Below are 15541 nucleotides of genomic sequence, written 5' to 3' on the forward strand. Positions count from 1 at the left end.
TCGTGAAGGTGGACAACTGCTGGTGGCCGTGTCAGAGGAGCAGCAGGTAGCAACTGAAGTTCAAGGTGTCAACCCACCAGGAGGAAACTCTCTGATGGGTCAATTTCCTTTAAGCAAGTCTACAAGGCTACAGACCCCACAATGTCTTTTGCTTCTGCTGTGCCTTTTCATGTTTGCTGCTACAGTCTTTCTTTGGTATCTGGCATGGTCTGAGTAGATGTGGAGAGATCCCCACCGCCTGTAATGCAGTGTGTTTATCTCATGAAAACATCCCAATCTACTGGGCATTTTTATCTGTGGATTGTCAAGAAGGTGATTCCTCCATAAGCTGTATTGTCTAATTGATAATGATAGCCTATACAGAATTTTGATGAATAAAAATAGATAAAAGGGTATGTTTCAACCTAGAAACTGCCTTAGATCATAGTTCAGGTTTACTATGAAGGTAAACAATTGAATTTTCCCCAGGATCCAGGCTGGCTCTAATTCTCTTTATACTGAAAAGATGAAGTCACAGGTTTCGGTGTGCACCATTAACTGAAAAAAGTTTCAAAATAACTCAGGTTAAACCAGATGCCTTGCTAATGGTTTTTAAGATAAATAACCCCAGAAAAACAATCTAAATTTCATAAGAATGCATAAGCTGAGCTGTCTGATTCATTAGGCTAGGGTCATAAATATAAAACAGCCCAATTATTACTAGCTGATGAATAATTAATTCCTTGCACCCATTCCTGATCTCAATTTTCTGACATGGGTATACACCCTGAAAATTCAAAGTACAGCTGACTGGCTGTTTTTATGCATGAGAGTGTTGGGTCCTGAAATTGTACATATAACAGGGAATAGAACACCAAAGTCTAGAAACAAAAGCAACTTTTATTCAAATACACTGCCAGAAAGAAAAATCTGACTAGTCAGGGCTACAGACAATAATTTGACTCTGTAGCCCCAAAAAGGGGCTACAGGTTTCTTTTCATTAGCAGGGCTTACACACAGGGCAGAAAGTACATTTTGAGATTTAAAGCATCATGATGTCACAGCGTCTTGGGAGTGCTGACTAGAGCTGAAGCTAAGAGACTATGTTATCTCAGGAATGTTGACTTGAGCCTGAACTAGAGAATTTACAACATCCTCAGGTATCTCCATGTCCCAAGACACTTTCCCAAGGCATTTTCCACCTCTGAGGTCTGAAAGAAATCCAGGATGTATGACTTCCGGTTACAGGGTGATAGTTCAAAATGTTTACATAGTCATGGGTTCTATAATCATTCACTTAAAAATGGAATGTGACTTCTTTGTGACTCCCATATTGCCTGAGTTTGTTGGGGTATATAAGCTGTGGAAAGACATGAAAGAACAGAAGAACAGAAATGAATGGAGAATAAAGAAGGAAACCATCAACTCGCTCAGATAGAAAAGTCTAGTCCATGCTGATACTGTGGCTTTCCCTTTGAACCCTGTGCTACCTGGAGGCTGATCCCCCAGGTGGTGATAGATAACATTTCAGTTACATAGGAAGAAAAAGTTCTGCAGTCACAGCAAGGTGACTGTGGTAAATAATAATGTACAGTATACTTGAATGTTGTTACAGGAGTCCATTCTTAAATGTTTATATCACACAAAAAAATCAGAATTTAAAATGTTTAATATATTAATTTTCCTGATTCTATTTTATGTTTTTATATCAAAACATCATCCATGTAGGGAGCAGAGGAAGCTCTGAGTAAAGTCCTAAGTAAATGTGAATTTTGACATGGGCAGGCTGTATCCAGGACTCCCAAGACCTTGGACTCATGGAGAAATTGGCCATATGGGCTAGGCTCAAAAGGAATGGCAAAGCTTTCCTTTGGAGTCTTGAGTATGAGTGTTTGTGAATGACTGAGCAGTGTATGCAAAGACTAGCAACTGTGACTTCCTCCTCCCAGATGTTTACAGCCAAGACCGATGCCTAAGGATACCTCCTATGGAGACTAGCTCACCCATCCCCCTATGCTGTACATATTAAACACAATGCGGTACCAGGTTGTGGCCATATGGTAACAGAATCCCACCTGATCCCAGCTTCACTATATGTGTGTCTGTCCTTTCTTCATTCCCATACTGTCACTAGTCAGGGTTCCAGAATCCAAGTCTTTCAGGTCACACCAATACTGTACATCATAAACATATAATTTCTACTTGTTGACTAAAATAGTAATAATAAAAAAAACTTCTAAGTAGCAGCAGCCCCTGGGCTGAGGAAACAGAAGCTCATCAGCTTTTCACTCAACTGGCTGGGCAAGGACATCAAGGAAAGCCCTGGGTTCACACCAAGGCACACACATGCACAAGAAGAAGGAAGAGGAGGAGGAAGAGGAGGAGGAGGGGAGGAAGAAGAAAAGAAAGGAAAGACGAAATGAGGGAGGGAGAGGGAGAAAGAAGAAGGAAATAAGGATGAAAGAAAGGAAGGCATGAAGGAAGAAAAAAAGGAAGGAAGGAAGGAAGGAAGGAAGGAAGGAAGGAAGGAAGGAAGGAAGGAAGGAAGGAAGGAAGGAAGAGGTGGGTGTGGTGGTACCAGCACAAAAGGATGTGGCTTCAGTTTAGAGATCATGAGTCTGATCCAAAAGAGAGGTTTTATGTTTTGCTTCATTTTGTGGTGCTGAGGATCAAGCCCAGGGCATTTTGCATGCAAGGCACTCACATGATTAAACTGAGTTACAGCCCCAGCATACACAGGAGATCCTGAAATGGGCTCCTGAAGGTGGGCTGCTTCCAGCTTCTGGGCTAGTCTTTAACTACAGTACATAGTTCAAAGGAACCAAGACGAGAAAGTTTCTAAGCCCATTCCTGACTGTAGGTAAGCAGACGTAAGAGCCTGGTGTTTGTCCCACATGTGACCTTTTTTCTCATCTCTTTCCCCAGGCATCGTGACAGGATGGTCCTTCCTCCCCATACACACCTGCACAAAGAACAGAGACAGCTCTGCCTTCTGATGCCTGTGTCCAAGTCCTCTCCCCTGCCTGTCCCTTTCCTAGTATAAATGAAGGCCTGTATAATGCAGTCTTACAATGGGATTAGCAGTTTGGAGTCACTATAAACACATCCTAGCAACTCATTTTTTTTCTTTTTTCTTTCCTTTTTTTTTTGTTGTTGTTGTTTTTTGTTTTTTGTTTGTTTGGTTTGGTTTGGTTTTGGTTTTTTAAGCCAGGATTTCTCTGTGTAGCCCTGGCTGTCCTGGAACTCACTCTGCAGACCAGGCTGGCTTCGAACTCAGAGATCCATCTACCTTTGCCTCCTGAGTGCTGAGATCACAGGTGTGCACCACCACCGCCCAGCTCCTATCCAGTCATTTTAAGATGGAAGTTCATAAGACTCCTGAGAAGGAGGGAAAAACAGAGGCCTCTCCTGGCATATATACATCGGCTATGTGTGTGTGTACACATACACACACTGGCTCTGTGTGTGTGTGTGTGTGTGTGTGTGTGTGTGTGTGTGTGTGTGTATACACATAATCACACCGAGGGAAGCCATCAATTCCTGCTTCTCAGCCCCTCACCAATGTGCAATATAGATTTTCCCCCGACTATAACCTGACCATTTTATCTCTGTCATGGAACAGAGATGACTTTGGTCATAGCCATGGCAACAAAATAAGTGGAACACGACAGTGACGGGTGTGACAAAGCTTGTCCCAGGGCTGTTTTCCCCTCAAGGAAGCTGTGAACATCTCTCTCCCGCAAGAAAGTATCTGGGGACAGAGAGCTGGCTCAGTGGATAAAGGTGCTTGTATTACAACATGATTCCGTCGATTTGAATCCCAAGGACTCATGTAGAATCCGGGCCCAGGAGAGGGGGGCTGGAGAGATGGCTTAGGGGGTTAAGAGTGATCCATGCTCTGCCTGAGGACCTGAGTTCAGTTCCCAATGCCTATCTATATCAGGCGGTTCATAGCTGCTATAACGCCAGCTCCAGGGAGTACGATGCCCTCTTGTGGCCTCTGTGAGAACCTGTACACATCACACACACACACACACACACACACACACACACACACACACACACACAAAGTAAAGTGTAATAAAAAAAAAAACTTCAGTGGTTCAGTCAGGTTGAGAATATGCGTATCATGGTAATGATGGCTTGATTGTCTGGCTGTGATATAAAGCCTAAATCCCTGTGTCTAACAAAAGAGCAGCCTGGGTCTGGTGAGGAGGGCCACCAGATTAAGGATCTAGCTGCCAAGCCTGGGTTTAATCCCCAGGACTCACATAGCAGAACGACAGAACCAGCTCCTGAAAGTTGCCCTCTGACCTCCCACTGGTGCTCACAATAAATAAGTAAATGCAACCCAAAAAAAGCCCAGCATGAACTTCTTTTTAAAAGTTCGTCCTGGAGGAAGGGCTAAGTGAGTGATAAACTTGGAGCTGATACAGGATCTTTACAGTGCAAAGGAAGGAAAATGAGCCAAGACTGTTGAATCTTGAATGTGAGCTTGGTGAACAATCCCTTGAGTTACATTGACCCTTTCAACCTCTCCAGAAGATTGATAGTGCCAAACAGCATGGAGACAGACTTCATTTTGAGAGTTTTACTCACTTCCTGAGTGATATTAGAAATGAAAATGGACCATTCTCAGCCTGTAGAGACCAGGAGAGAACCATTTGTTCTGTGAGGACAGGAATTACCTGACACTCTTTCTGCTTAAATGGGAAAAGATTTAATTCAGTGAAGGTACCAAAAGGCACCTGGGGCCGAAGGGAACAGTGGGGAGATTTTCCCCTTTGTTAAGAGTTCGTTAGAAGACTTTTATTAATGCCACGGAAAGATGGCATTGTAGAGGTGCTGAGGTACTACAGACAGGCAGTGTGGTGGAGGCTCTGAGGAGGGTCCAAGCCTCAGTATCACAGACAGGCAGTATGGTGGAGGCTGTGAGGAGGGTCCAAGCCTCAGTATCACAGACAGGCAGTATGGTGGAGGCTGTGAGGAGGGTCCAAGCCTCAGTATCACAGACAGGCAGTATGGTGGAGGCTCTGAGGAGGGTCCAGGCCCCAGCACCACAGACAGGCAGTATGGTGGAGGCTCTGAGGAGGTCCAGGCCCCAGCACCACACACAGGCAGTATGGTAGAGGCTCTGAAGAGAGTGTAGGAATTAGACTGGGGAGGTCCTCTTCTTGTAAGTGAGCTAAGCCCTCTCAGGATAGGAACATGGAGATCTTGTGTCTGGTCTAGCATTACAGGTGAAATCCAGTGTTTCTATGCAGAGGCTGAACAATTAGGATCTGGCAATAAGGTAGCTGGGTTAGAATCTGATGAGGTTTTATAGTAAGCTCTGGAGTTGGTGAGAGTCAAGTACTCGCTGGTTTTGCTGCATGAGACCCCATGGAAGACCCTCAAGTTAAGAGTTTCAATCACCCGATAGGGCATGTAAGACATATCATCTGTTGCAGGATTATAAAAGAGCCACAGCTACTGAGGCAAAGGAGACCCCACACCACCACGTGTAATAATGGCTTGGGAGGATAAGTGACTGATTGCTGAAATAACTCCAAAGTCTGGCTTAAAACTCCCAATGACTCACTTTTGCTCATTTGCGTACAAAAAGGGCTTTAGTGCCACCAGGGAGAGGGAATGCTGGGGCAGAGACGAGCGCTGGTTTCGGGTCAGAACCAGTGTTATTTCAAGAGTCCGCTCTAACCCAGCCCTCCCCTCCGCTCCCCCTCAACACAACCATCTCGACAAGAGTGAAGATACTCTAGAGAGCCACCTGCACCCTTCCCCACAAGTCTCAGATTATTGAAACAGTGGACCTCTCAAAACTGGAACTTCCCCAGGAGTGTCCTGCTGGGCGAAGAAAAAACAGCTGCCCGTCAGTGATCAGAGTCCAGCCAGCAACGTGAGCACTTCCGTTTCCTGTGCTGTGTCTGCCTGCCTCCTGTTGAGCTGGTTGACTCTGTTAATGGCCAACTGCATGATGATCCACCTTCGTGGTCGGCTTGACAGGATTGAAGATCACCTAGGAGACGCACCTTTGGGTGTATCTGTGAGGTGTTTCCAGAGAGGTTTAATGAGAAAAGAAGACCCACCCCGACTGTGGGTGGCACCATCCCTGGATGAAAACAGGGAAAGAGCTGGCTGATGGAAAACAGAATACTAGCCAAGCACCAGAGGCCTCTCAGCTTCCTGACCATGGCTGCAATGTGACAGATGGAACACCTCACACTCTTAGAGCAACGCCTCCCTATCTCAAGGACACATTCCTCTCAGTTCCCAAATGCACGTGACTGATCAGAGGTGGGGCCTCGTAAGGATGAATGACGTCTTGAGGATGGGGCATGCTGGTGTCATTAGTGGCTTCTAAGTAGAAGCAGAAAGACAGGATCTAACAGGCTCATTTTGTCTCCAGGGCCATACCTTCTGCCATGTGATGACATCAGGACCCTGCTTTGTGACTTCACCCAGCCTGTGGATTCAGTTGTAGCCTTAGAAATGGACTACTTCATTTAAATCCAATTTGGGGTTTTCTAAGCTCATCCTTGGAGTCTATAAGGACACGAGAAGGCAAAGAGGTCAATATTACTATCCTGTCACCTGTAAATTCAGAAAAATGACATGAAGTACTGAGGTCCCCTGGCTCAGAAAGAGGCGCTGACACCTGAGCCCGGTTCTCTGCCTCCCACCTGCGGCACATTGCCTACTAAAAAATAAAATTACATAAGTCTAGGAAGAATCTAAAACTGGAGTTGTGCCCCACTTGCAACAGAGGTAACATAAAAAACGATTACAATTGTGAATGTTGGAGCAAGCTGCTGCAGGTTCAGTTCTGAGTTCCTGGACTGTGAGGAAATTGCTCTCAAGAGCCCTAAAAAGGAGATGCTGCAGCACCTACTTTGAACTCCAAGACTTCAATAAACTAGGCCATGCATTAGGAACGTACAGCTAGGATCTGGCATAAAAGAATTGGTTAATACTGTCCAGTGTCCTGCCTTTCGGGATGGTAATGCTGAGCTCTTGCCACAAGGTGGCACTGTTGCCTCTGTCCACCATTCTGATTCACTAAAGTTTATTTTCTCAAAATAACAAGTTGGACAAGGATAGGAAGACTCAGAAAACAAAATGACAGTCTGGGTACTACAGACCCTCTTCATCACCTCAAAAATACTGAAACTCAGACAAGCAAAATGTCTCACCTCATAAAAACACTTGGCCCATAAGCTGACAACCTGAATTCCATCTCTGGAATCCACACAAAGGTAGAATAGGACCAACTCCACAGAGTTAGCCTCTGTCTTCCACACACATGCCATGGTGAATGTGCGTGCACACACACACACACACACACACACACACACACACACACACACACACACACACACACACACCATACATCCACACAATTCCGGAATGGGAACAAGGTGTGGTGGTGCATGCTCGGAACCCCAGAACTTGGGAGGATTAGGCAAGATCATGAGTCACAGGCCAGCCTAGATTTTGCAGAGAGACTGTCTCAAAAATAATCAGGACAGAGGCGAGAGAGACAGCAGTAGTGAAGAGCCCTTGTTACTCCTGCAGAGGCCCCGGACTTGCTTCCCAGCACCCACATGGCTGCTCACAACCATCTGTAACTATAGCCCCAGCGGTTCCAATGCTCACCTCTGATATATATGTGTGTGTGCAGGTGCATGCGTGTGCATGTGTGTGTGTGTGTGTGTGTGCGCGCGCGCGCGCGCGTGTGTAGAGGTTCAAGGGGGGGGGACACAACACGACACAAGAGAAGACAGCAAGACAGTGTTCTGATCAAGCTGCAAATTTTATTCTCCTCAGCAAGGCTTATATAGCATGAGAGGGGGCAGGAAGGAGGGAAGGGGTGCACGACGTGCAGTACATGCAGGTGAAGGGGGACGTGCAGGTGAAGGACTACTACAAGTCGTGAGCCTGCTAGGTGGTAAGGCCACTGATCAGGGCCCATTGTTCTGTTGCTATGCTACCTGACCTACCTGACCAAGGAATGTTCTTTATCTTTGGGGGCATCTGGTTTAGGGCAGGGGCTTGTTCTCTGGCCTAGCTAGTACTTTTCCATGGTCCATGCTTGGTTTCTGACACCAAACACAGGCAGTTTTTTTGACCTGCAGGTCGCTGTTTTACAATAAATTGAAGTAAGCCTATAGCACTCTCCCCTCCTACTTTCTAAGATGGGAGAGCGGCAAGGGGAAGGCTCTGGAGTCACCCACGTCAACAGTCTGCCCCTGAGTTGCTGTGTGGCCCAAACGAGTTGTTTAATCACTCTCTTCATCTCAAAACTAAGAGGAAGCCAGGCGTGACTCACACCTGTAATCTCAACATGCAAGAGAGTTGTGAGTTCAAAGCCAATCCGGACTTAGAGTAAGCCAATCTTACTCTACAGTAAGACATGCACCCCCATCTCAAATAACAAGACAAAGATCAAAGAAACTAAAAAGAAGCCGAGGGTCCTCCCAGCCTCCACCACAGGGTGTCAGGAAGACGAAGTACGCTTCAGCACTTAGTAGGGCATCTGGCACGTGATGAGCGTTCTGACACCGTCTGTGTTACAGCATGAACCCACGGCTGTAAAAACCTCAGAGACAAACGACGTCCATTTTAGGAATCTCCTAATCCAGTAAGCAGGGAGGAAGAAATGGCTAACGGATAGGCTGCTAGGTTACCCATGGGGGAGATCTCCACCTGCAGCAGAGCAGACACCCACTTCTCTCACCTGCCCCTCCCCTCAAGGACCCCAGAGAGGGGATGGATGAGAGCTGGGACTCTGACTCCAGCCTCACAAGCTCACACACACAGCGTCATGGACTGCTGCCACATGACTTGACTCTCGATTCAGACTGTAAGGCCTATAAGCATGTCTGTTACTTTCCTATAGGGGGGCAGCCCCAGAGGAAACAGCAATAGTTCCTGAGAGAGGTGGCCAGGCTAGGCTGCGGGACCTGCCCATCTTCAGGGATGAATGTGTAACACGTTTTGCTGCATGGTTGCATTTTAACCCCTGAGCTGCTGCGCCTGTTCCTTCCCACTATGTGAACATGTCTGCCACAGACTGAAGTGCCTAAAGGTTCATCAGGAAGGGCTGATGAGAGAAAGAGGTGGCACTGTTTCTTTGGTTTTGTATTTATTTCTTTGTTCAGGGTGGGGAGGTGTACGTGAGGTATACGGAGAACAACCTTCCAGAGCCTGTTCCCGCCTTCCGTCACTTGGGTTCCGGGGCTTGAACTCATCGGGTTTGGCAGCACACACCTCTACCTGCTGAGCCATCTCGCCAGCCTGTGTATGGGTTCTTACATAGAGAGCATCTATATTAGCCAAGGAGAGGACATCTGGGATCCTGATGACCAGTACCCAAAGAACTCCAAGACACAGCCCAGAAGGCAGACGGGGATAATTTGTTACTCTGTGTGAAAAGAGAGAGGAGATGTATAATAGCTGAAATGCTATGTGCTTTAAGCTTGGGAAAAGGCCTGAGGCCAGTCTGGTCTGCATGATGAGACTCTGTCTCGGAATAAATAAAATAACTTTTAAAAGAAAAGTATCTGTGCACATAAGGGGGGTGTGGAGAAATGGCTGGGTGAGTGGCAAAGGACGCTGACACCGCTCTTGCAGAGGGCTTGGGTTTGGGTCCCAGCACTCACATGGCGGCTCACAACCATCTCTAACGCCGGTTCCAGGGATCCAACACTCTCTTCTGATCTATGAGGGAACCAGGCCTGCACATGGCCAATGGACATACATGGACATACATACATGTAGGCAAACACTCACACACATTTGAAAAAAAAAATTTAATGTGAAAAGATCCATCAAGAAAAACAAAACTAAGAGAAACCATGAACCCTGTTGGGGTGGAGTCCACTAGGCATTATGGAGGAGAGAACCCTGCTGCTGAATTACTTTTTTTTTTTTTAGATTGTAAGAAAAAGCCATACATTATGAAAGCCACGTTCACCATGGTTAAGTGCATTGAATTACGGTACAGTAGCACTAAATACATTGTAACACTCTGAGTTATTTGGGGTTTTGTTTGTTTATTTTGTGGGATGCAAGCCAGGCATAGTAGCACATCCCTTTAATCTCAGCACTCAGGAGGCAGAAACAGGTGGGTCTCTGAGTTCCAGGCCAGCCTGATCTACAAAGCAAGTTCCAGTACAGATAGGGCTGTTACACAGAGAAACCCTGTCTCAAGAAAACTTTTTTTGGGGGGCGGAGGTGGGAGTGTTCCTCTGTGTACCTTTGGAGCTGGTCCTGGAACTCACTCTGTAGACCAGGTTGGCCTCGAACTCAGAAATCCGCCTACCTCTGCCTCCTGAATGCTGGGATTAAGGGAATCTGCCACCACGGCCCAGCCAGAAGGAGTAGTTTTGAAATCAGACTGGCACGATCAAATCTTCCCTTTGTCCTTAGGAAAATCAAATAACTTCTCTAAGCTTTAGCCTCCCCTTTCTTTAAAATGCACGCGCGCGCGCGCGCGCGCACACACACACACACACACACACACACACACACACACTCGAGAACCTGCAAGGAGCACTGATGAGTTTCAGACCCTGGACCAGTTCAGCCGAGGCTGCTTCCCAGGAGCTTGAAGAAGAGTTGGGGGAGGGGTGCTTCTCAGCCTGGCGATTCTTCCTTAGAGCCCCAGGTCCAAGGGCGCTTGTTAAAAACGCGGCCTAGGCCCCACTCTAAGCCAGAATCTATTGAGTGACACCAGTCGTTACCTGGGACATAAATGCCCGGAGCTCTGGGCTGCCTCAAAACAGAAATCGCCTGACATCCCGGCTCACAGTTCCACCAAGTCCTCAGTCATGGACACAAAGGGAAGTTCCTCAAAGTCTCCCCTCCCCCCGCCGGGCGCAGGGAAATCGCTGACCTGCACTGACTCTGATGGCCTCTTCACTGAGGCAGCCGAGTGCCACCTCCCGGTTCGATCTATGGCAGAAGACAGGGTGCCCCTGTAGATCATAGGTGTCGAATCCCCTGGATCTGGAGTTACAGGTGGTTGTAAGCTACCTGGCATGGGTGCTGGGAATCGAACTCGATTTCTCTGCAAGAACAGCAAGGGCCCTTAGCCTCTGAGTCATTTCTCCAGGCCCCTACCTGGGGGCCAGCAACTCTCTTCATACCCAAGAGACCAGTGGGGACCAACCATCTCGGGTGTGAAGATGCTGGAGTAAAGAAGGCATAGCCCACCGGGTATGCTCACCAGACTTCTCCGGCTTGGCTCAGAAGCCAGGCCCGGGTTCTCACCGGATCAGAGCTGCTATGGGGCCGTGAAAGCAGCAGGTGGCGCCAAGGGCGTAGGTGATTCCAAGCAGAAGGGTCCCGCTCAGCGGCCACTCTGTAACTGTAAGGAGAGAGCCACAGTGTGCCAAAACCTATGAGAGGTGCTCTTTGTCCTCTTGCCGCGAGTCTGAGCACCACATTGGAGAGAGAAAGAGGAAGAGGGCTGAAATACCATCCTTGAAGAAACCGTCAGACACCCGGAGTAGCTCATGCCTGTAATCCCACCACTGGAGGCAGGAGGATTTCGGTCAATTCAATACCAGCCTGAGCTACCTAGTGAGTTCCAGGCCAGCCTGGACTACAGAGGAAAACCTTGTCTAAAACACAAAAAAACAAACAACCCCTCCCAAAAAATGAAGGGCTTGGCTTGGTCTGGCCCAGCTACCCACAGCCCAGGACATGCAGAGCCAAGCCCCTTACCATGCCAAGGCTTTGGCCAGCGCAGGGTGCTGGGCCAGCCCTTAAATCTAAGTGCGACTTTTTCAAAGGTCACACTATTAACCCATGTGTTCATAATGCATAAGACCTGGAAACACCAACTTGTTCCCACGTTTAAGTCATTTACATCCCTCTTCATGATTCTGGACAAATCCACATGCCCCCTGAACACTTAATGGTGTTCTTAAACTTGTTTGTTTGGGGTTTTTTTTTAAGTTAAATATAATAAAATATTTTATTGCTATAATAACTCTTTCCAAAACAGAAAAGAGCAAAAACTAAATACACAATAGTTATGATATTTCCAGTCTGTTTGCTATTGAATTATCCGACATATTATCAGTGATGTGTTTTCCACACTGTAGGGTGAAGTTGAGTCTAGGAAGCCTTCTCTCAGGAATTCTGAATAAAAAGAGACCAGAGGTGATGGAGAGGGAGAGGAGGTGAGGCAGAGAGAGAAACGGGAACACTCAACCCTCTCCATTGCAAAAGAATCTCGGTTGCAACCTGGCAGCTCCTAGCTCGGCCTTCCTGCTGCCTGTGAATGCTTCCGGAAGCGGAAGCATTAGTTATTTTTACTCGGAAGCCAGAGGGGAAGGGTGGAGTCCCAGCTTCCTGTGCGCCTCCCTGACCCTGGAATCTTAAGCCAAGCGGTCCAGCATCTGCAGGAGGCGTGATCCCTCCCACCACCACCCCTTGGCTGATGGCTGATGGCCTCTTCCACATCCTCCACCGCCTCTCCCCTTGCTGCTGTGGAAGTGGCCTGTGGGTGGAGCGGGACCAGGGAAGGGAGGAGGTGCTGGTGACCCTTCACTAAACAATCTCATCATGAGCTTGGGGAGCCCTGGTCAAACAAGGTTGGGTCTAGGGAAAGGACTCTGGGGCGTGGGAAGAGCGCTTCACTCTAGTCTTGGTTTCTCAGCTAAAGAGGGGTCAGGCGAAATTCCACAGCAAATCCTGATGAGAGCTCCTCCACAGCCCCAGACTCGGGGCTGCTTAGGGAGACCTACAGCCTCCTCCAGGAACAGCTGGGTTCTGTTGTCTGTGCCCTGTGACCCAGGGATGTGAAAGGGCTGTGGCCCCTGGTCCTAGAGGTCAAAGGTCTTGGGGTACTAGGGAACCAAGGAACCTCTGCCTCTCCAGTTCTGCGGGGAAGTCCTGAGTACAGCAACATGGCATACTAGTTCTGACTCCGGCACTTCCAAGTGGTGAAGGTTCCAGGTGAGGTTCTTGATCTCTTTAAACCTCAATTTCTTTGTCTGTAAGATGGGCACAATCCCACCTTCTAAGAGTTGGTGAGGCCAGATGAAGTCACTCAGATAGGGTTATGGCTGCTGGCATATACTCCAGCCCCTTCCCTGTATAGCGCCTCCTATTTAGAAGTGTCTAGGACAGAAAAAAAAAAAAAAAAAAAACTAAATGTATATCTGTGCTCAGGGAACATATTTTATGCACCATTGCTGTGATGTTGGGAAGGAAGGGATTTATTTCATCCTAAACCTCCCAGGTCACACTCCATCACTGAGGAAAGTCAGGGCAGGAACTCAAAGCAGGAACCTGGAGCAGGAACTGAAGCAGAGATCATGGGAGAATACTGCTTATTATCTTGCTCCTCTGGGTAGTTCAACCCACTTTACATACATACATCTTATACATCCCAACACCACCTGCCCGGTGGTGACACTGCCCACAGTAGTCTGGGGCCTCCCACGTCAATCACTAATCAAGAAAGATAAGCCACAGACTTGCCTATAAGCCAATCTGATGGAGGCATTTTCTCAAGTGAAGTTCCCTCTTCCCAGATGAACCTGACCTGTGTCGAGTTAGGGAAAAAAACAAACGAACAAACAAAAAAACTAACTAGTTGTGGTCTCCCTACCTGGGGTGAGTGGACATGGTATAGCGTCTGCTCAGGAAAAGCTTTGCCACACAGCATCAGACAAGCTGCAACTTCCGACACCATATGGAGTTTTCTACCTCCTATTTTGCAGACATTGTTTCCTTTCTTCTCCCCTTCCAGGAAGATCAGCTCAAACAGTGTCAGTGCCTGTACATCACAGTCCACATACGAAGTTCGCTATTTGAAATTCCAAGGTGGTTGTGACGGATATTCTTGGTTATCAACTTGACCACATCTGGAATTAACTAAAACTTGAGTGGTTTTGGCATACCTGTTAGGGATTTTTTAAATTAAAGCACTTGCAGTGGGAAGACCCACCCTAAATTCAGATCTTTTGAGGTGGGAAGATCCACTCTAAATCCAGGCCATACCTTTTTCTGGCAGTCTATTTAAGGACATGGAAGAAGGAAACTTGCTCTCTCTTTGCCTGTTTGCCCTCACTTTGCTAGCAAGTCCATTCCTTCACTGGCATTAGAGCCTACTTTGGGATTCCAGCTGAGACATCCAGCCTTGTAGACTGAACAACCACTGGGTTCTTGGACTTTCTGTTTGTAGACAGCCATTGTTGGATTAGCTGGACCACAGCCTATAAGCCATTCCAATAAAGCTCCTTTTTATATATAGAGAGATCTGTTCTATCACTTCTGTTCTTTTAGAGAATCCTGACTAATATAGTGGCCTCAACCAAAGTCACACATGCAGGTATGTCTCAGTTGGCTATTGAGTTCTAAAAGCATTTATGCCCAGCCAGGTGTTGGACCTGAGTAAGGTCATAGTGTGACACTCCAGGAGTCTCCACCAGAAGACAAGAGCCCTTCACCCTCAGCTCAGATATGACTTCTTCTGCTAAGCAAAATTTATCAAGTGGGCTTGATAGCATGTGATGCCAGTACTTGGGAGGCTAAGGCAGAAGGATTGCCATGAGTTTAATACTAGCCTGAGCTATGTAGTGAGTTCCAGACCAGCCTGGGCTACAATGTGAAACTCTGTCTCAAAAACAAATCTTTAAGCCAGGCACAGTGTTGAATACCTTTAATTCCACCACTCAAGAGCCAGAAGCAGATGGATGTCTGTTGTGTGATATTTTGTTTGTGTTCTGATAAATAAAGCTTACCTGGAGATCAAGAGCTAGCCTCTAGTTAACCATAGAGGCCAGGCGTGGTGGCTCACACCTTTAATCCCAGCACTTGGGAGGCTCATGCCTTTGATCCCAACACAATCTGAAAATGAAGACAGGAATAGAAGGCAGGTGGAGACAGGTTCTCAAGCTCCTTTTCCATCTGAGGATTCGTAGCGGTAAGAAGTCCCTAGTGGCTGCTGCTCGGCTTCTCTGGTCTTTCAGGTTATTACCCCAATATTTGACTCTGGGTTTTTATTGATAAGACTAATTAGGGTCACTTCAGATGTCTGTGAATTCGAGGTCAGCCTGGTCTACATAGTAAGTTCCAGGCCAGCTAGAGCTACATAGTGTGATCCTGTCTCAAAAACAAAACTAACAATTCAAACAAACAAATAAAACTAAACTAAAAACTAAATCAAAGCAAACAAAAAAAAACCTCACCAAAACACAATTTTTTTTTATTTTTTTTTATTTTTTTATTTATTTATTTATTTATTTTTTTGGTTTTTTTGAGACAGGGTTTCTCTGTGTAGCTTTGTACCTTTCCTGGAACTCACTCTGTAGCCCAGGCTGGCCTCGAACTCACAAAGATCCGCCTGACTCTGCCTCCCAAGTGCTGGGATTAAAGGCGTGCACCACCACCGCCTGGCAACACAAATATTTTTAAACTACATTGTTATAATTTCGTCAGTTGTGTTGAAAATCAATCATCTTGGTGTCACACAAAGAAACACAGGAACAAAGTGAAAGTAATTTTAACAAGGCTATTTCTCTTTTTGCAAAAAGAGTACACTAGA

Source organism: Peromyscus maniculatus, chromosome 5 (assembly GCF_049852395.1).
Source record: "Peromyscus maniculatus bairdii isolate BWxNUB_F1_BW_parent chromosome 5, HU_Pman_BW_mat_3.1, whole genome shotgun sequence".
Classification (NCBI taxonomy): Eukaryota; Metazoa; Chordata; class Mammalia; order Rodentia; family Cricetidae; genus Peromyscus; species Peromyscus maniculatus.